The 17,477-nt window shown below is 48.8% G+C and overlaps 1 protein-coding gene across 10 annotated transcripts in view; it reads right to left on the reverse strand.

The window, feature by feature from the left end:
* Nucleotides 1-17,477, reverse strand: part of LOC130707341 (ras-related protein Rab-7b) — an 85,308-nt gene that overhangs the window by 12,210 nt on the left and 55,621 nt on the right. Inside the window, exon 9 of one of the 10 annotated variants that reach the window (XM_057541542.1) lies at nt 5,005-5,346. The exons of the other annotated variants lie outside the window; for them this stretch is intronic. The gene's annotated coding sequence lies outside the window, so the exon portion shown is untranslated. Of the gene's footprint in view, nt 1-5,004; nt 5,347-17,477 lie in introns of those variants that run through there. 10 annotated transcript variants of the gene reach the window in all.

Genomic DNA, 17,477 nt, shown 5'->3' on the forward strand with positions numbered 1-17,477 from the left:
TTGCTATGAACCTAAAACTGCTCTAAAAATATAAAGTCTTAACATAAAAAAAAAAAAGAGCCAGTCACAGGAATTGCCAAGGGACTGGTTTCTCGGCAGATGGGGCAGCAAAGATAAAGGCTGGGAAACTTCTAATCTTTCCTGAAGACTCAACTCCAATGCCAGCCCCTCTGCAGTTTTCTCTCACATCCCTGAGCAGCCGGTCACTCCCTGTCTGTGCTTCCAAGGACTTTTACCTGTATTTATCCCATTGCACCGTTGTCTCTCCTACCAGGCTATGGTTCCATCACCCTTCCGAACACACATTTTTTTTTTTCCAAGAGCTGCAAACAACTGCAAAACGGTGAACTTGAGCTGCCAACAAACTGTGAAAATGATGGATTTGAGTTTCTCTTTACTTTCAGCCCCATAAGGCGGAGGAGATAAGGAACACGATGAAACAGCAAATGCAGGCGGAGGAGGAAAAGAAGCAAAGGACCTGCGTCCTCTCCTAGCTAAGCCTTGAATTTAGAGCCGCAGCTTCCTGGAGCGGGGAGGGATATTGCAGATCCTGTAATACAAGGTGTTTGCTTTGTTGTGGGGTGAAATGTTTTGTGCAAGCTTCCTGGACGGACACGGAGAGGCTGGGAGAACAGCAGGCTCTTAGCAGTCCTGAGAGGTGGTTAAAGCAAGTTTTCAGTGCCCCTCTGTATCCTCCTGGTGTCCCATCGGCTGGAGGACTTCACATTATTCCACGCTTGGTGGGCTTCTGGGGCAAAGGGGTCCTTGCAGGGCCCCCTCAGCTCATACCTGCAAGGGCTGCAAACAGCCCTGGGTGACTTGCTGTGAATCTTTGCTAACAGGAAGGAAAATGGCGGTTACTCCCATTGCCCCAAAGATCCTGGGTCCCAGAGAGAGAGAGAGAGAGAGACTTGGTCTTACTCCAGAGGATGCCATCCCATCAGCTGGGAGAGGGTCGCTGGTGGTGCAGAGGCCCCAGGTGCACTCTAGCGGTTGGTGGGTGGGCAGACCATCCTGAAACTGGCTGTTCAGAGGTGGCCCCTGTGCTTTGCTCGTCCACATGGCCTTGAACTTGTCAGAGCTGCCACTGCGCTTTGCATGAACTTGCCCTCTACAGCCCAAGCCATCCTTCTCTGACTCTCTGTCACAAAGCTGATTAACATTCTCTCTCGGAATAATTCCCAGGCCCCTCAATCCCTTTCAAAAGCTATTTTCTCCCTTTACATGGAGCACAATTTTGTGGGGACAGATGATATCGAATAATGCGAATGCTGAATTCTCAGAAAATGGCCAGACGTTAGATTGGTATGTATGCATCCCTCACATAGAAACAGGAAGATGTTCGTCTTTTGTTTATTGACTAGGCAATCAAAAAATTACTCAGAGTCTATTGTGTGCTACGAACTAGGCATTTTGGAAGAGACGGCACAGCCTGACATGGTCCTGGCCATTCACAGAATTATCAACCTGCTGAGAATGACTAGCACGTGTGAGAAAATGAGAGAGAAACTGAATGCTATTGTGTGTGGCCCTAACCCTTTGTGCGTAATTACAGGCTGCCATCCATCCCTGGGAAACACACCCTTTCTATAGGATGGGTCTCCCTCGGAGTATTTTTCAAGGTGAACGAGGCACTGTTCTTCCGAATGTGGCATTCCTGCCAAACTCTCTAGCATATTTGTCATCTGAATAAATCTGATCAACAAATGACACTCTATACTCCTTGGAGCAAACACCAAGTACGGATGCTGCATGTGGACCCTGAAGGCAGAGGGTCATCTCAGTGACAGCTCATTATCACATGACCTGGAAAGCCAAGGTTGCCCATGTCCCCGCCCCTCACCAGGCAGGGCCACGTCTCCTTGCCTGCAGGGATTCCCAGGGTGACGGCTCTGTGTCTGCGGCTATGGCCACACCAGGCACGACTGCCGATTGTTTCCCTGGGGCTGACCTCATACACCTCACACTTTTGTCCTCTGGGCTGCTGGGAATGCCCTTTGGGGTTTTCCCATCTGAGCTGCCATCTCTCTGCAGTGGCCCCTGCCCTTCCCCTCTTCCTCTCTTCCTGGGGGAATCACAAGGTTTAGGGAAAAGGTAGAAGCAATTCCTATCTAAAGAATTCCGCATTTGGCTGTTTGTTCCCCCTGTGATGGGGCTCAATCACAGCCACCACCTCTGTCCAGAGTTACAAGTGCAAAGGAACCCAGAGAAGGGAGAAGTCAGTGTGGAAAGAAAAGGGCTGGGAAGGCTGCCTGGAGGAGGCACCTGATTGTGTCTTTGACATATTGGCATGATTAGAAAGAGAGGGGGAGGGGAGACCCCAACAGGGTGAAGAACTGGGGCAGATCTGAGCAGGCTGGGGGTGGGGGCAAGCTGAGGGTGACACCAGGGGGCAGAAGGGCATGGAGGAGCCTGGTGAGTCCAGGGCAGAGGGCCAGGGGAGGAGGTGAATAAGGTCCACTCCCCAGCCAAGAGTGAGCACTTACTATGGGCAGACACTGTGCTAGGTCCTGGGGACAGAGCAAGGGACAAACAGACAAATCTTACTGCCCACCCCATTGGAATGTGACAGAGCTTATATCCTGGTGGGCAGAAGCATTCTAGGAGTAAAATAATAAGTAAATTGTATAGTATTTAGAACCCGATAAAGTGCTATGGAGGAGAATAAAGCAGGGAGAGTGAAAGGGAGAGCTGGAGAGGCTGAGGAGTATCAAAATGTAAATGCGATGGTTAGAGAAGGCCACACAGAGATAAGTGACATTTGAGCAAAACTATGAAGAAGTTGATGGAGTGAACCATGTGAGCAGCTGAAGGACGAGTAACCCAGGCAGATGGACCAGCAAGTGCAAAGGCCCAGGGGTAGGAGCTAAATCCACATATCCACGGAATAGCAAAGGGACCAACACGGCTAGCGTGAAATGAACAAAGAGAGAATAGGAAATCAAGTTAAATAAGTCATGGGGAGGTGGATTGTGTAGGGCCTTGTAGACCCCTGGATGGGCTTTCTTTGCCTTTTTATTGTCCTCTGAGTGACATAAGGAGAGATTTAGCAGCTCTCTCTGATGGCTTGGTTGGCAAGAGTGGGGGCAAGCAGGGAGGTCAATTAGGAAAGAATGCAACAACCAAGGCAAGCGGTCATGATGGCGAGGACCAGTGTGGTGGCCGTGAAAGTGAGAAATGGTGGAGGCTGGGTGGTGGGTTTTTTTTTTCGGCCACATCGTGGCATGCAGGACCAAACCCATGCCCCCTGCAGTGGAAGCATGGGGTCCTAACCACTGGACCTCCAGGGAATTCCCCTGGGTGTGTTTTTAAAGTGGTCTCAACAAGCTGGCTGTAGCCGATGATATAGCCTGGGGTGTAAGAGAAAGAAAGCACTCCAGGAAGACGCCAAGGTTTTCCACCTGAGTAATTGGAAAGAAGGAGATTCAATTAATGGTGATAGTTACTTGGTTGGGGAGGGGAAAGGACCTGGTGGGAGGGGTGGAGTTTCAACTATAGAGACTCTGAGTTTGCCTTGCAGGCAACAGGAAGGATTTTAGTCTTTGTGATGAAATGAACGTTCCAGAAAGGCAAATCTGGCAGTAATATTTAAGAGGGGCTAGAGCAGAGAAAGACCTAAGATTAGGGACTCTGCTTTAATCTAGACATGAAGTGATATTTATGGGAATGAAAGTAGAAAATCTATGTAGAATGCAAATGTGCAATGGAGTCTTTTTTTGAGACCCACTAAAAACAGGCTGAACCTTCCCATGTCCCACAGTAGGTCCTATGCCCTCCCTGACGTTTCTGTGATTTCAAAACCTTATGTTTGTACAGCCATTTCTCACGCTGTCCTTTGAGCACCGATCTCGCTCTGTCTCACTTCTTGGAGCTGGTACCTTCTCTCTGACTTGGGAGGGGGGACATCCCCTTTTCTTGATTTTTCTCCCAAACTACTCACACAGGAAAGCAGGGGGTAGTCAGCTTTACTGAAGATTTGTAGGGTCATGATGGTGGCATGGGGTGTTGGGAGGTGACATTGTGCTCCTGCCCCCAGGAAGCTTAAGGACACCTTGTTCTTAAAAAGCTGCTCCACTGCATCTGTCTTAACAAGTGTTCTCACTGGTGTGAGTGACAGACCCCAAATGACAGCAGCTCAGACTCAAGATAGAGGCTCATTTCTCTCTCACGTGACAATGCCGAGGTCAGGAATCTGCTGTGCCCCCGGGGCTGGTGTGGCCTCCCGTGGTGTCAGGGCCCAGGATCCTGCTGTCTTCTCGCTCTGCCGTGTGTGGCCTCCATTCCCAAAGCCTTCTGACGGGGACAGCTGGCCTCTGGAAAGAGGAAGGTAAGAGCCCCACTCCTCCCTGGGAGGGAAGTTCCCCCAGGCTGCCCGGACCTCTTCCTCTTACAAACCACTGGGCAGAAGGAGGGCGACAGGTCGTATCTGGTTGCAAAGGGGGTGGGATTTACAGGTGGGATTTATTCTGGGAAGTCATGTACCCACTGAACATTTAGGGATTTTTTTTTTTTTTTTTTAACTAGAAGAATAGAGGAAACTGGAGGCTGTTGATAAGCCTCCTTCCTTGGAGCCAGTCTCACTTCCCGGGACTCCCTTCCCCAGCCCAACCACTCCACACTGACAGCCTTGCTTTCCAGCCAGACACACCCTTTCACTTGAATTCCTAAAACGACACTGTTTTCTCCTGAGAAGGACTTTGTGCCAGCCTCTTCAATTAATGCTTTTTCTCCCAACCCACAAAAGAACAGGCATTTGAAGAAAACAGCGACAGAACTTGGGATGAAGAAGAGAGAAAATTTAGGTCCCTGCCTTTGGAAACAGGAAAAATAGGAGTCACCCTATTGGAAATAAGGTCATGGGGAAGGAAGAGTGTAAATAAAAATAAAAAAACAAACTTACGGTTACCAAAGGGGAAGGGGGAGGGGGATAAATTAGGAGTATGGGGTTAACAGATACACACTACTGTATATAAAATAGATAAACAACAAGGACCTACTGTATAGTACAGGGAACTATATTCAATATCTTTTTTTTTTAATTAATTAATTAATTTATTTATTTTGGCTGTGTTGGGTCTTCGTTTCTGTGTGAGGGCTTTCTCTAGTTGCGGCAAGTGGGGGCCACTCTTCATCGCGGTGCGCGGGCCTCTCACTATCGCGGCGTCTCTTGTTGCGGAGCACAGGCTTCAGACGCACAGGCTCAGTAGTTGTGGCTCACGGGCCCAGTTGCTCCGCGGCATGTGGGATCTTCCCAGACCAGGGCTCGAACCCGTGTCCCCTGCATTGGCAGGCAGACTCTCAACCACTGCGCCACCAGGGAAGCCCTATTCAATATCTTATAATAACCTATAATGAGAAAGAATATGAAAAAGGAGATATATATATATATATATATATATATATATATATATATATATAACTGAATCACTTTGCTGTACACCAGAAACTAACACAACGTTATAAATCAACTGTACTTCAAAAATATATTTATATATATAGGTGGGGAAGTGGAATGGGGATGGGAAGCGAGTGCATTTCTAGAGGAACTGGTTATACAAGGTTTGGACATGATAAATTAAAGGTAAGGGTGGCATCAAGGTAAAAATGTATTCCACATTCTTGAAAATGTAGAAGAAAATATCAGGTAAAAAGTCAAGCTGAAGGATGGATGTAATTTCTATATGCCTCAGTTTTCTCATCTGTAGAGTGGTGGTAATAATAGGACCTCTTAAATGATGTAGAGCGTGTAGCACAGGGCCTGCACACAGCGAGTGTGGGGTACGTATTAGCTGTTACTGCTTTCACTAGATGCAAGTCATCAGCTAGCAGGAGGCAGAATGTGCTCACCTAGAGGGATGTTTGAGAAAGAAAAGAGATGCAAATCTCTCCTTGGGGGTTAACCAAGGGGAAGGGAGGAAGAAAGAACAGAAGAGGGAGGAGAAGAGGCTGGGAAAGTGTGGGGCTGCTGAGGCTTTGAGAGGAGGGAGGGTCAGGAGTGGGTGATCTTTAGGTCAAACGCTGCAGTCAGACCTGGACGAGGGGGACTGAGGCAGAGACCCCGGGTTCAACAGGCAAGGCATCAGTACACTTTGCAAGGGAATTTCCTTGAGATATTAGACACAGCAGCCAAGACCACAGAGGATAAATGAAGAAGTGCTGGTATAAATGAAGGGCAAGGGCAGCGTAGATCTTACATGGCCACCGAGACACAGGAGCCAGGTTGCTGGGAGTCATAGAGAAACAAGGCTGGAAATCTGCCAGGTTGATGGGGGAGATCACTCAACCTGGGTGACACTGCGGGTTCCAGCGTGTCCACCAAACTCTCAGGGCAGCAGGACCCAAGGGATGTGTGGCCAAGGACTCCACAGGGATGGGTAGAAGCCAAGCCGAGCAGCCGGCTCCAGCTCACATTCCAGCCCCCCTGCATCTCTTACCTTCTCGATTCTACACACAGGCAATTCTGAGGGCTGGCCAGCTGGTCTCAGAGAAGCAGGTGCTCCTTTGTGGCAGCTCCTAGGTCCTCTGCATAGCGATGCCACAGGGAAGTGAGTTTGAAATTGACGGGGGTTTTCTGCCAAAACTGGTACCCAACTTGTTCCAGTCACAATCTACTCATCACGTAGTGATTCAGAAATATGGCAAAGCAACCCAACAGAGACCCATATTCTTTCTTTCCCTCTCTTTGGTATCTTAGAGGTGATGAATAAGAATCTGTCATATTATTTATGATAAAGTGCCACATATATACTCCTTTTGACATTCAAATCTCGACTTAAATAGCATGAAACATGCCTGCCCTCTTTAAAGGATGGCTTCTCTGAAAGCGGATAATTCACCATTATCTCTACATGACCAGGTGTAATTTGCGAGACCAGAAGATTCATTTTCCTGTTTAAAACAATGAATGGGATTGAGATGCTGATTTGTTTGGTAGCTGCTTTAGGCTGCCAACTCTAGATGTTTTCATCTTTTATCTAGGTTGGTGTCTGTTTCAGAGCAAAAACAGCCAGGAGCAGTCAGTAAGATAAACACATGCCAAGTGAGAACTTTTGCCAAGAGGGAAAATCTTATCTAATCCATGTGGGACAAAGATGTGCTGGTGGACGAGCCCATGTCCAAGAGTAGGCTTGAGGTCCAAGGGGAAGGCTGAAATGGCCTGGAGGTCCATAACCTTGCCTCTGCCCTCACAGCCAACTACACCAGTCAAATTGTTGTACAAAGCCATGTTAGTTCAGGCCTTCTGGGAAACCGATACCAAGATGGCAAGAGATTTTTACTTGGAAAAATGTCAGAAGGACAAAGAAGAGGGAGCAGGAGAAGGAAAGAGAGCCTACAGATGGTGGTACAGGTCTGGCCCCTGTGGAGGGGCCAGAGAGGAGGAAGGATGAGGTGGGAAAGTCTCAGACTTCAGCTCTATTCTAAGAAAGCTTCTGCCAAGCTGATGGGAAGTCTCCGAAGCAAAGTGGCTCATCTAGGGAGTCCCCATCCTGCAGGAATGGGCCTGCCACAGACCTCTGCCTTGCATAGTCATTGACTGGGACCAGCCCTGGGGAAGCCTGGCCTCCATGCCAGGGCCACGTTGGATCCCGCTGGAGCCATCAGTCAACCTTTCTCCCTCCAGTGGAAGATCTGAGCGACACATTTTTATGGCTGCCAGGCAGACAATTCGCGAAAAGCCATGTCTAAAAAAGCCTGGTAGAGACTTCCCTGGTGGGGCAGTGGTTAAGAATCCGCCTGCCAATGCAGGGGACACGGGTTGGAGCCCTGGTCCAGGAAGATCCCACATGCTGCGGAGCAACAAAGCCCGTGCGCCACAACTACTGAGCCTGTGCTCTAGAGCCCACGAGTCACAACTACTGAAGCCCACGCGCCTAGAGCCTGTGCTCCGCAACAAGAGAAGCCACTGCAAGAAGAGAAGCCCCTGCAAGAAGAGAAGCCACTGCAATGAGAAGCACGCGCACTGCCACGAAGAGTAGCCCCCGCTCTCCGCAACTAGAGAAAGCCCGCGTGCAGCAGTGAAGACCCAACGCAGCCAAAAATAAATAAATACAATAAATAAATTTATTTTAAAAATTAAAAAAAAACTAAAAGCCTGGTAATGATCCTTGTGAAAATGTTTGTGACTCAGGTACCAATAGGAATGAATCTTACTCCAAGAGACCACTGCTTATTTGGATGATTTTGAAAGTCAAGGGACAATAGTGGATTCTCCTTACAGGGGTTGGGTAGGGACTGGCTCTGGTTCTAGGTCTCGAGCTCTGTCCCACACACTGTCAGTGCTCCGTAGAGTTTATTACGGTAATAATAGCAATAATGACCACCACAACAATAACAATAGAACAGAACAGAATAGAAAAGAACAGAACTAGGTTCTTATGTTTGCTAAGTGTGATGCTTTCCATAAAAATCCAGGGCTGAGATCACGGCAGAAGTGGGTTTTTTTCCTCTCATATATAACTTCCAAATTATGGTAACTGCTATACTCAAGACACTCTTCAGTTAGAGAAGGACGGGGCAGCTCATGGAAGGAAAGGGAGGCTGGCAGGATATTCCCATATCCCATTTCCCAACCGCTGACACACTGTGCAGAACAGCATGTAATAATCACGAGCACCACTGAATTAGCATCTCCTACCTGGCAGCCTGGGAACTGGATGTTTTTACATATATTTATTATCTGCATTCCTCAACACAGGCTCACAAGATAATTTTTAATTGAGAAAACGAACTCGTCCACAGTCATGCTACAAGTGGCAGAGCCAAAATCTGGTTCTGGGTCTGCCTAACTCCAAACTCCATCTTTTTTCCACATCTTCTGAAAAGATTGGAAGCAGCTTTTGAGTGACACCACACTGCTTTTCCCGTGGCATTAGGACCAAATTCTCTAGCCTGGCATTTGAGAGTCTCCATGACCCGCCCCCATCCTCCTGTCCCCCACGCTCTGGGGGTTCCTTTCTCCAGGACTCCAGCCAGGTCCCCCCTCCCTTCCTTCTCTCCCCACCCCTCCCCCACTGTCCGAACCCACCCTCGCTTTTTTTTTTGAAGGAGCCACTAGTAGGGAGAGGAAAATTTAGAGATTATAGGTTCACGGTGTATTCACAATAGCCTTTTGTGTCTGCCAGGATCTTTTTTTTTTTTTTTTTTAAATTAATTAATTAATTTATTTTTGGCTGTGTTGGGTCTTCGTTTCTGTGCGAGGGCTTTCTCTAGTTGCGGCAAGTGGGGGCCACTCTTCATCGTGGTGCGCGGGCCTCTCACTATCGTGGCCTCTCTTGTTGCGGAGCACAGGCTCCAGACGCGCAGGCTCAGTAGTTGTGGCTCACGGGCCTAGTTGCTCCGCGGCATGTGGGATCTTCCCAGACCAGGGCTCGAACCCGTGTCCCCTGCATTGGCAGGCAGACTCTCAACCACTGCGCCACCAGGGAAGCCCTGCCAGGATCTTTTTAAACACTAGCTAGTTAATCCTTACCTTCCCTTTGTTCTTTCTCTGTGCTCTGTGCTCTCAACACAGTAGATTCTCAATACACATTTATTGGCCAGTTCGTTAATTCTGTTAATAAATACTTGTCACAAGGGCATTAAGTGCATTTGCAACACACTGACTGCACCACAATATGTAACACTGGTTTCAGATGACCTTGATGTAGAATGTTTTGATTATTAAAATATTGTCTTCCAACTGGACGAAAGGAACTTAAGGGAAGGAAGAAATGTAGAATGAGCCGCAATTCTCTTTTTCTTTTTTTTATTGAGGCATAGTTGATTTACAATGTTGTGTTAGTTTCTGGTGTAACAAAGTGATTCAGATATATAGATAGATAGATAGATATAGATACATACATATATATATATATATACACACACTTTTTTTTCATTTTCAGATTCTTTTCCATTATGGTTTATCACAGGATATTGAATATAGTTCCCTGTGCTATACAGTAGGACCTTGTTGTTTATTTATCCTATATATACTAATTTGCATCTGCTAATCCCAAACTCCCAAGCCTTCCCTCCCTCACCCCTCTCCCCTTTGGCAACATTTGTCTTCTATGTCTGTGAGTCTGTTTTGCAAATAATTTCATTTGTATCATTTTTCTATTCCATATATAAGTGATATCATATGATATTTGTCTTTCTCTGTCTGACTTCTTTCACTTAGTATAATCATCTCTAGGTCCATCCATGTTCCTGCAAATATGAGCCACAATTCTTTATCTGCAACTCTGGAATCCAAAAAGCTCTGACAGCCATAGTGTTTTTTTCCCAAGGTTTGAGGCAAACTCCCAAGGTGGTACAACTTGACCTGAACCAATGTAAGACTATTGGTTTATCCGCCTACTATGAATATTCATATGTTTCACTGCAGAAATACTAATGTGTTGCTTGCAGAGTGCTGCTCCAGACCCCCTTGTGGTGTTATGTAATGTACAGTTTAGGAACTGGATTACTTATCTAAATCTGAAAAATTCTGAATTAGAAACATGCCTGGGGCTTCCCTGGTGGTGCAGTGGTTGAGAATCTGCCTGCCAATGCAGGGGACACGGTTTTGAGCCCTGGTCTGGGAAGATCCCACATGCCACGGAGCAACTGGGCCCGTGAGCCACAACTACTGAGCCTGTGCGTCTGGAGCCTGTGCTCCGCAACAAGAGAGGCCGCGATAGTGAGAGGCCCACGCACCGCGATGAAGAGTGGCCCCCGCTTACTACAACTAGAGAAAGCCCTCGCCCAGAAACGAAGACCCAACACAGACAAAAATAAATAAATAAACAAAATAAACAAAAACAACACAAGTCTGGGACTTCCCTGGTAGCGCAGTGGTTGAGAATCTGCCTGCCAATGCAGGGCACACGGGTTCGAGCCCTGGTCTGGGAAGATCCCACGTGCCGCGGAGCAACTGGGCCCGTGAGCCACAACTACTGAGCCTGCGCGTCTGGAGCCTCTGCTCTGCAACAAGAGAGGCCGCAATAGTGAGAGGCCCACGCACCGTGATGAAGAGTGACCCCTGCTTGCCGCAACTGGAGAAAGCCCTCGCACAGAAACGAAGACCCAATACAGACAAAAATAAATTAATTAATAATTAATTAACATAATAATAATAATAATACCAATGATAATAATAATGTCAATGATTGCTGACTCTCACTGAGCACTGAATATGTGTCAGGCATTGTCTAAATGGTAAAAACACATTATCCCATTTAACCCCATAGCAATCCTATGAGGTAGCCCTTTCGAAGATAAGGAAACTATGAAAGAGCTAAGTGATGCAGCAAGTTCACACAGCAACTGAATGAATGAAGGAGAAGATGAATGGACACTAAGAAAGCAGGTGGGATCTTAGTTTCCCGACCAGGAATCGAACCCACGGCCCTTGCATAGGAAGCTTGGAGTCTTAACCACTGGACCACCAGGGAAGTCCCATCACTTTTCTTTAAATAAATAAATAAATAATATAAAATAAAAAGAAAAAAAACCTAACGTAATAAGATAACATATATAAATTGCCCAATTGTCCAAAACAATCTTACTCAAAAAATACTAGCTTCCTTCCCTATCTATAAAATAGAACTAGTCTTGCCTGCTTCTCCCTACCTTACAGGGGTTGGGTGCCAGTGGGACAAGGTATCAAATATGAAGACATTCTGTGACCTATATCTCTATGGGACACAGCTTCCCCCCATCATTCTCCTGGGGAAAGTGCGACGTTGATTTCCCAGCACTCGCTGGCCTCCCGTGGCATGTGTCAATGACTTAGGACCCAGCGTGATGATTTTGCCAGTGGGCTCCAAAGCAGACAGGTCAGTGAGGCCTCTGACATCTTACACTCCCGTCTGCCTGATGGTAAGTGAGCTGCCTCTAGCTCCAAGTAAAGCTCAGGAGAGGGGACGGACCACCTCCGTGCCCTTCGGGGAAGGACTAGGCCCCAGGAAGGCAGCCCAGAAGACCAGATGTCAGAGCGTAGAGTCCATGAACCAGACGGGAGCAGAAGGGAAAGCCTCTCTAAAGACCAGCGCCCCTACCAGAGACGGCTGGAGGCTGAGCTTCCCAGCAGCCCGCGGTGGAAGGGAGGCTCTGAGCAGAGCATGCGTCTCACCCGGTGCTGCGGCCCCTGGGGAAGCTGGGGTCCAGGGACAGGTCCTGGGAGGCTGATGAACACCTAAGATGGCCCAGGTGTGAAGACAGGGCCATGCTTGGGGGCTGTTGAACAAACAGGATGGTGGACGGGGTGGGTGGCTGGATGGGAAGGAGATTGGGCCCAAAGTGCAGAGCAGGAACCAGAAAGCCAGAGGTCGTGAGGCCAGAGGCAGAGCAAGCTCAGAGATCTGCACCCACCTCCTGACCTTCCTGATCCTCTTTCTGACAGCCAGCCCCACAACCAGACAAAGGCACTCACCCTCCCCTCTTAGCCCCATTTCCACATTAGAAAGCCCCCAAAAAACATCAATTATCTGCTTCCGTTTTAGAAAGTCTTTAAATAATTAATGATTACGGGATGGCTTTGAACTCCTAAGATAGGAGCTGCTATGGTAATATTATTATTGTTTTGGAAAATAATATGTCTCCAATCACTAGCTTTTGCTAAAGGGTCTGTTATCTTACCCTTGGGGGTAGCTGTTTGCAAGCTGATTAATTAGAACTCCATTTTTCGGACTTTTTAATTTAGATGTTAATAAATTCAATACTTTTATCCATTTGTTGTCCCAAATAAGATCCTTTGGGAATAACTTCTCATTTACGATAGTGACCTGGGCAAGACGGCTCATAAAACTGTATTAAGAATGCCTTCGAGAAACGATGAAAATTTCATTATGAATATACAGTCCTCTTGCAGGCCTCCAAATTACTAGACCCAAGACACAGCCCAAACTCCACCATTAAGTTGAATTAATATTCCTGTAAGAACCGTAATCCTTACACAGTCTGATTTTCTGTTTAATTTCTCAACCCAAGCATACTGACTTTTCCATTTAATTGACTTTGCCTCAATCTTTACCCAAAGGAAAAATAAGATACAGAAGCAGAGGGAAAATGACTTCAATTGCGTCTCTCTGCCCTTCCGCTCAGAGGCTGCCCCACTCCACGCTCTGGGCTGAAAGGCAGCCCACCTGGAAGGAGAGACACGGCCCTCGTCCATCAGGGGACCTGGGGACCTGCACAGGGGGCAGGGAAGAGCCCATGTGACATTGGGCACCCTTTCTCAAGATGAAGGTGCCTGAAGATGGCACCCAGGACAAGGGGTGGTCAGAGATTTAGGGGAAGAGAGGGCTTCTGCCCATCCAGGAGGACCAGCTCCCAGCCCTGATGGGAACGACAACCAGCAGCCTCTCTGGGTCTCGGGGCTCTGTCTTGGGGCTGCACAGCAACACAGAACTGCTCTAGATATTTACCGCAGGGTGTAACCTTTCTCAAAAAGACCCGCTGAAGAGAACCCCACCCGTCCTCTGGGCATCACGGTCCAGCCCCCAACTCTGCAGGGGGCCACAGCCTGGTCCCTGCACTCCCCGTCTCTCCCACCCTCCCCTCTTCTCTGCCCTGCTCCTCCTTTCTGTCACCTGGCCTCTGCTTCCCTTTCCTCCCTCACCTGCTCCCACTCACCCTGCGGGCTCTCCTCGAAGTCTTGTTTCACACTCCCAGTAGACCGTCATCGCCGAAACAATAGTAAAGATTCACCCATCACCCCTCAGTTACTTCAGGGTGATCAGAGGCAGCGGAACGACCCCCAAACCACATCTGGAATGTGGGAGGATGGTTTCATAAGCTGTAGCCCCAGTCGCGCCTCTGTTAGCTGCTCTTCGAATGAACCTCGTTCCGCGACCGCGGTCCCTGGCGTGAGGTGGGCGCTGTGTGGGAATGAGTAGGGTTGCGGTGACACACGCCTGTCCCCCCATGGAGTGCCACAGTGGCGGGCAGGTCTGGAGACGGCTCTGCCCGGCTAAGCCTTTCCTCACGGCTAGCTTCACTGGGGAGGCAAAAATGGCACCAACAGACCCGGGATGGGTGGATGGAAACATTTCCCTTCAAAAGGGAGCAGCCTACTCGGACCGTATGTTGAGAAGAGAGGTGAGAAAAGAAATCCCCCTGGATCCAAACACAGAACAAGCAGTCGGTGTGCGTGGAACAGGCAGCTCTGAACCCCAGTCACGGGGTAGCTTCCCTCCCGCTGTGTGTGCAGGGCCTGCTTCCTCGTGTCTGGGTGAACCGGTAACACCTATGTCCCGCGGCCACCCCCTTACAGCCCCCATCATGTCACACCGGGGGCTCAGCCTCTGTGCTCACCTGCCTCCCGTCTCCCTTCTGTTACCGACCCAGGTCCTTGGACTCTTCAATCACTAGAAATCGGTAAGAGTCCAGACGAGAAATCCAGGTAAGGCGGTACTGGGAGCAAAAACAAGTAACAGGTGCCCTCGCCCGCTCCCTGAGGAGGGTGCCAGCTGGCTCCTTAGACGGAGTTACGACAGATGCAGGTCCCTGGGTTGGGCAGGAGGCAGAGCTTAGGTGGCCTGCCCACCCCCTTGGCGGCGCTGTGTGCAGGGACCATGCACAGTCCCCTGCTTTCGCTCCTGGCACTCAGAAGTGACCGTTGGTTTGTGGCCTTTTTGTATCTTATTGCTTATTGTTGCCCCAACTGCGCATACCTGCAGTTACTTTTAGTTTCTTTGTATTTTGTTGCTGGAGGAGACGTTTGTCCAGGTGCAAGCACTCTGGTAAAGGGTCCCAGGTCTCAGGGCCCAGGGCCTGTCTCCCTTCCACTCCCACAACGTTCTCAACTGTATCCACAGAATCTGACCCAGGGTGGGAAGAGTTCATTTATGTTTTTCCCCCCGTCACCAAAGCAGAGAGGAGCCTGGCTGCACCAAGGTGAGAGGAGGTGCAGCAAGGGGTTAAGCCTGAAACCTGGCCCTGCCACCTTCCAGCCATGTGACCATGGGTGAGATACCTCCTCTATACCTCAGTGTTCCCCTCTATAAAATGGGGCTAAAAACAATGGATTGCGTTTGTATAGATTAAATGGCTTAATATGTATAAATTGCTTAGAACATTGTCTGCACACAGCAAGTTCCATGTAGGTGTTTGCAATTATTGTTAATAAGATGTTTAACCCCTTGAGGGTAGGGACTGTACTACTTTATCCCCAGATGTACTGCATCCCCAGATCTCCATCCAGTTTGTGGAACATAACAGCAAACTCATCCGGCGGAAAGGCATGGGAGAGAAACGAAGTTAGACTCAAGTCCCAGCTGTGTGATCTTGGATGAGTTATACGTTACAATGACATTCATTTTCGTGAAAAGCTTGCAAGTCTGATACGAGGATTGGAATGATGTTCGTAAAACCCTTATTAGCATAGTGCCTGGTGCTTCAGGACACTGGATAAATTAGTGGCCGTAATCTTTGATATTATTGCTGAATAAATGAGCACAGAGTGAGCTGCAGTCCCTCCAAGGATGGAATTACATCAGTAAATCTTCAGGAAACCTGCATCCCCATGGGCAGGTCCAGCTATATAAATTGCGGGGTCCAGTGCAGAATGTAAAGGTAGGGCGCCTTGTCCAAAAATGATTCAGTATTTCAAGATGGCGACAGCAGAGCATTGCACCAAATATGGACCCTCCTTAGGGCACAGGAGTCATGCCCATGGGACCTGACCAGGACTAGTTTCAGCCGAAGGGACCAAGGCCCTCTTATTTTGTAATCAAGAGTCTCGGCCCAGAGAATTCGGGGGCCTCATGTCACTTCTCTTTTGGATCACTCAGCAGGGCGAGGCCGACAGCTCAGAGCTCCCAAGGCCAGGCCAACTGTCCTCAATGACTATCAGTTCCCAGCAGGGGCCCGAGCACTCCCTCCTGCAGCTGAGACCTCAGATCGCAAAAAGTGAATGACTCAAGGCCATCCTTTATCTTTGATTAAGTGTGGACAAAAAAATATACATGGTACCTGCGGCCAATTGAATTACTGGCCCTAATCTCTCACCGCCCCTGCCTGCCCCCCCCCGCCTCCCCCCCCCCACCCCCGCCAGCGTATTGACCTCCACAGTAAGCTGGGTGCACCTCACTGCCCCTTGACTTTCGGCACGTCCATGTTACTTGCTTTGGTCAATGGGAACAGCTGGGCTTGCCCTCTGGCACACCTGCCTGTCACCATGGGAAGAACACAGTCTGCGTGGCCCCCCTCTCAAGGAAGAGGAGAGACACGTAAAGCAGACCTGGACCCACCTCGCAGTCTGCAGTCAAGCCCAGCTAAACGCACCCGAGACCAGCTGAACCCATCCAACCTGTAGACCCACAAGCGAGAAATATATACTCCTTGTTTTGGGCCAGTAAGCTTGGGGTATTTTGTTAAGCAGAGTCACTGTGGCAATAGCTGGTTGATATAGTACCTTGCAACCCAAGGAAACTGTCACTCATGCCCCAGACACTTATTGAATGGCTATAATGTACCAGGCACAACTTCTGGGGGTTTGAAAATGAAACACACACACACACACACACACACACACACACACACACACCCTCCACCCACAGTCAAGTAACCATTTAGAGGAGAGAGCAAATCTGTGTAACCATTACATGGAGTGAGCAACTCTATTTTTATCTCCCAGTTTTTTGCAAGCGTATTCCTGGAAGCCCATTTTCCCATGGCAGGCCCCATGGCTCTCCTGGTCACTCCTGCATAATACAAGAGTTCTCCAGTCCTCATAATCACAAGTCTTGGTTTAATAATTAAAATTCCAGCCCAGAGGAATAGTCAAGACTCCACTCTTGATCCAAGCTGGAGACCCCTCCCTCCACTCCCAGATCTCACGCCTTGGAGGCAGCGAGGCTGGCTGGGTGGATGTGGTCACGGTCTTCTCTAGCCCCCCAACCATGGGCTTCTACTCCTCCTGTCCAGCTTTAGACCCACTGGAACTGGACTGAGGTGGGGGAAAGAGAAACAAGGAGCGGAGAGCAGAAAGTTCTCCCGTGACTGGCACTGCTGGGTGATCTAGCACCAACTTCCTCTTACGTGCGGGAAGATTCTTGTCTCATGTGCGTTTATGAGGGCACATCTGGAGACACCCTCAAAACTGGGGCTCTCTGGCCATCAGTTCCCTTGACCTGTGTCAAAGTACCTCTATTCATGTTGGTTCCTTACTCTTTCCTCAGCCTCTAAGCTATCAGTGATCCCTCCAGCTCCTTTCAGCTGTATCTCTCTGACCCTCCAGGTGACCCTCTAGGACAGGTCCTAAGATGGCCCACACTAACCCTCTCTCACACATGGTCCAAAGTGGTCCATGGGCATCACCCTGCACCCTTTGACCTGACAGATGCCAGGAGAGCAGGCCAATCCCAGTGTGGCAGAAACTTCTGCCTTGCTCCTCCCCTCACAAAGCTGCTGGTGAGCCTGTCTCTTGCCTTCTAGATTTTTCAGGGGGACTCAGACCGTGGAGCGTTGTGTCCCCCAAACTAAAGGAGATCCATATTGACCTTTCTGGGTGA

The sequence above is a fragment of the Balaenoptera acutorostrata genome, chromosome 1, assembly GCF_949987535.1.
Source record: "Balaenoptera acutorostrata chromosome 1, mBalAcu1.1, whole genome shotgun sequence".
Taxonomy (NCBI): domain Eukaryota; kingdom Metazoa; phylum Chordata; class Mammalia; order Artiodactyla; family Balaenopteridae; genus Balaenoptera; species Balaenoptera acutorostrata.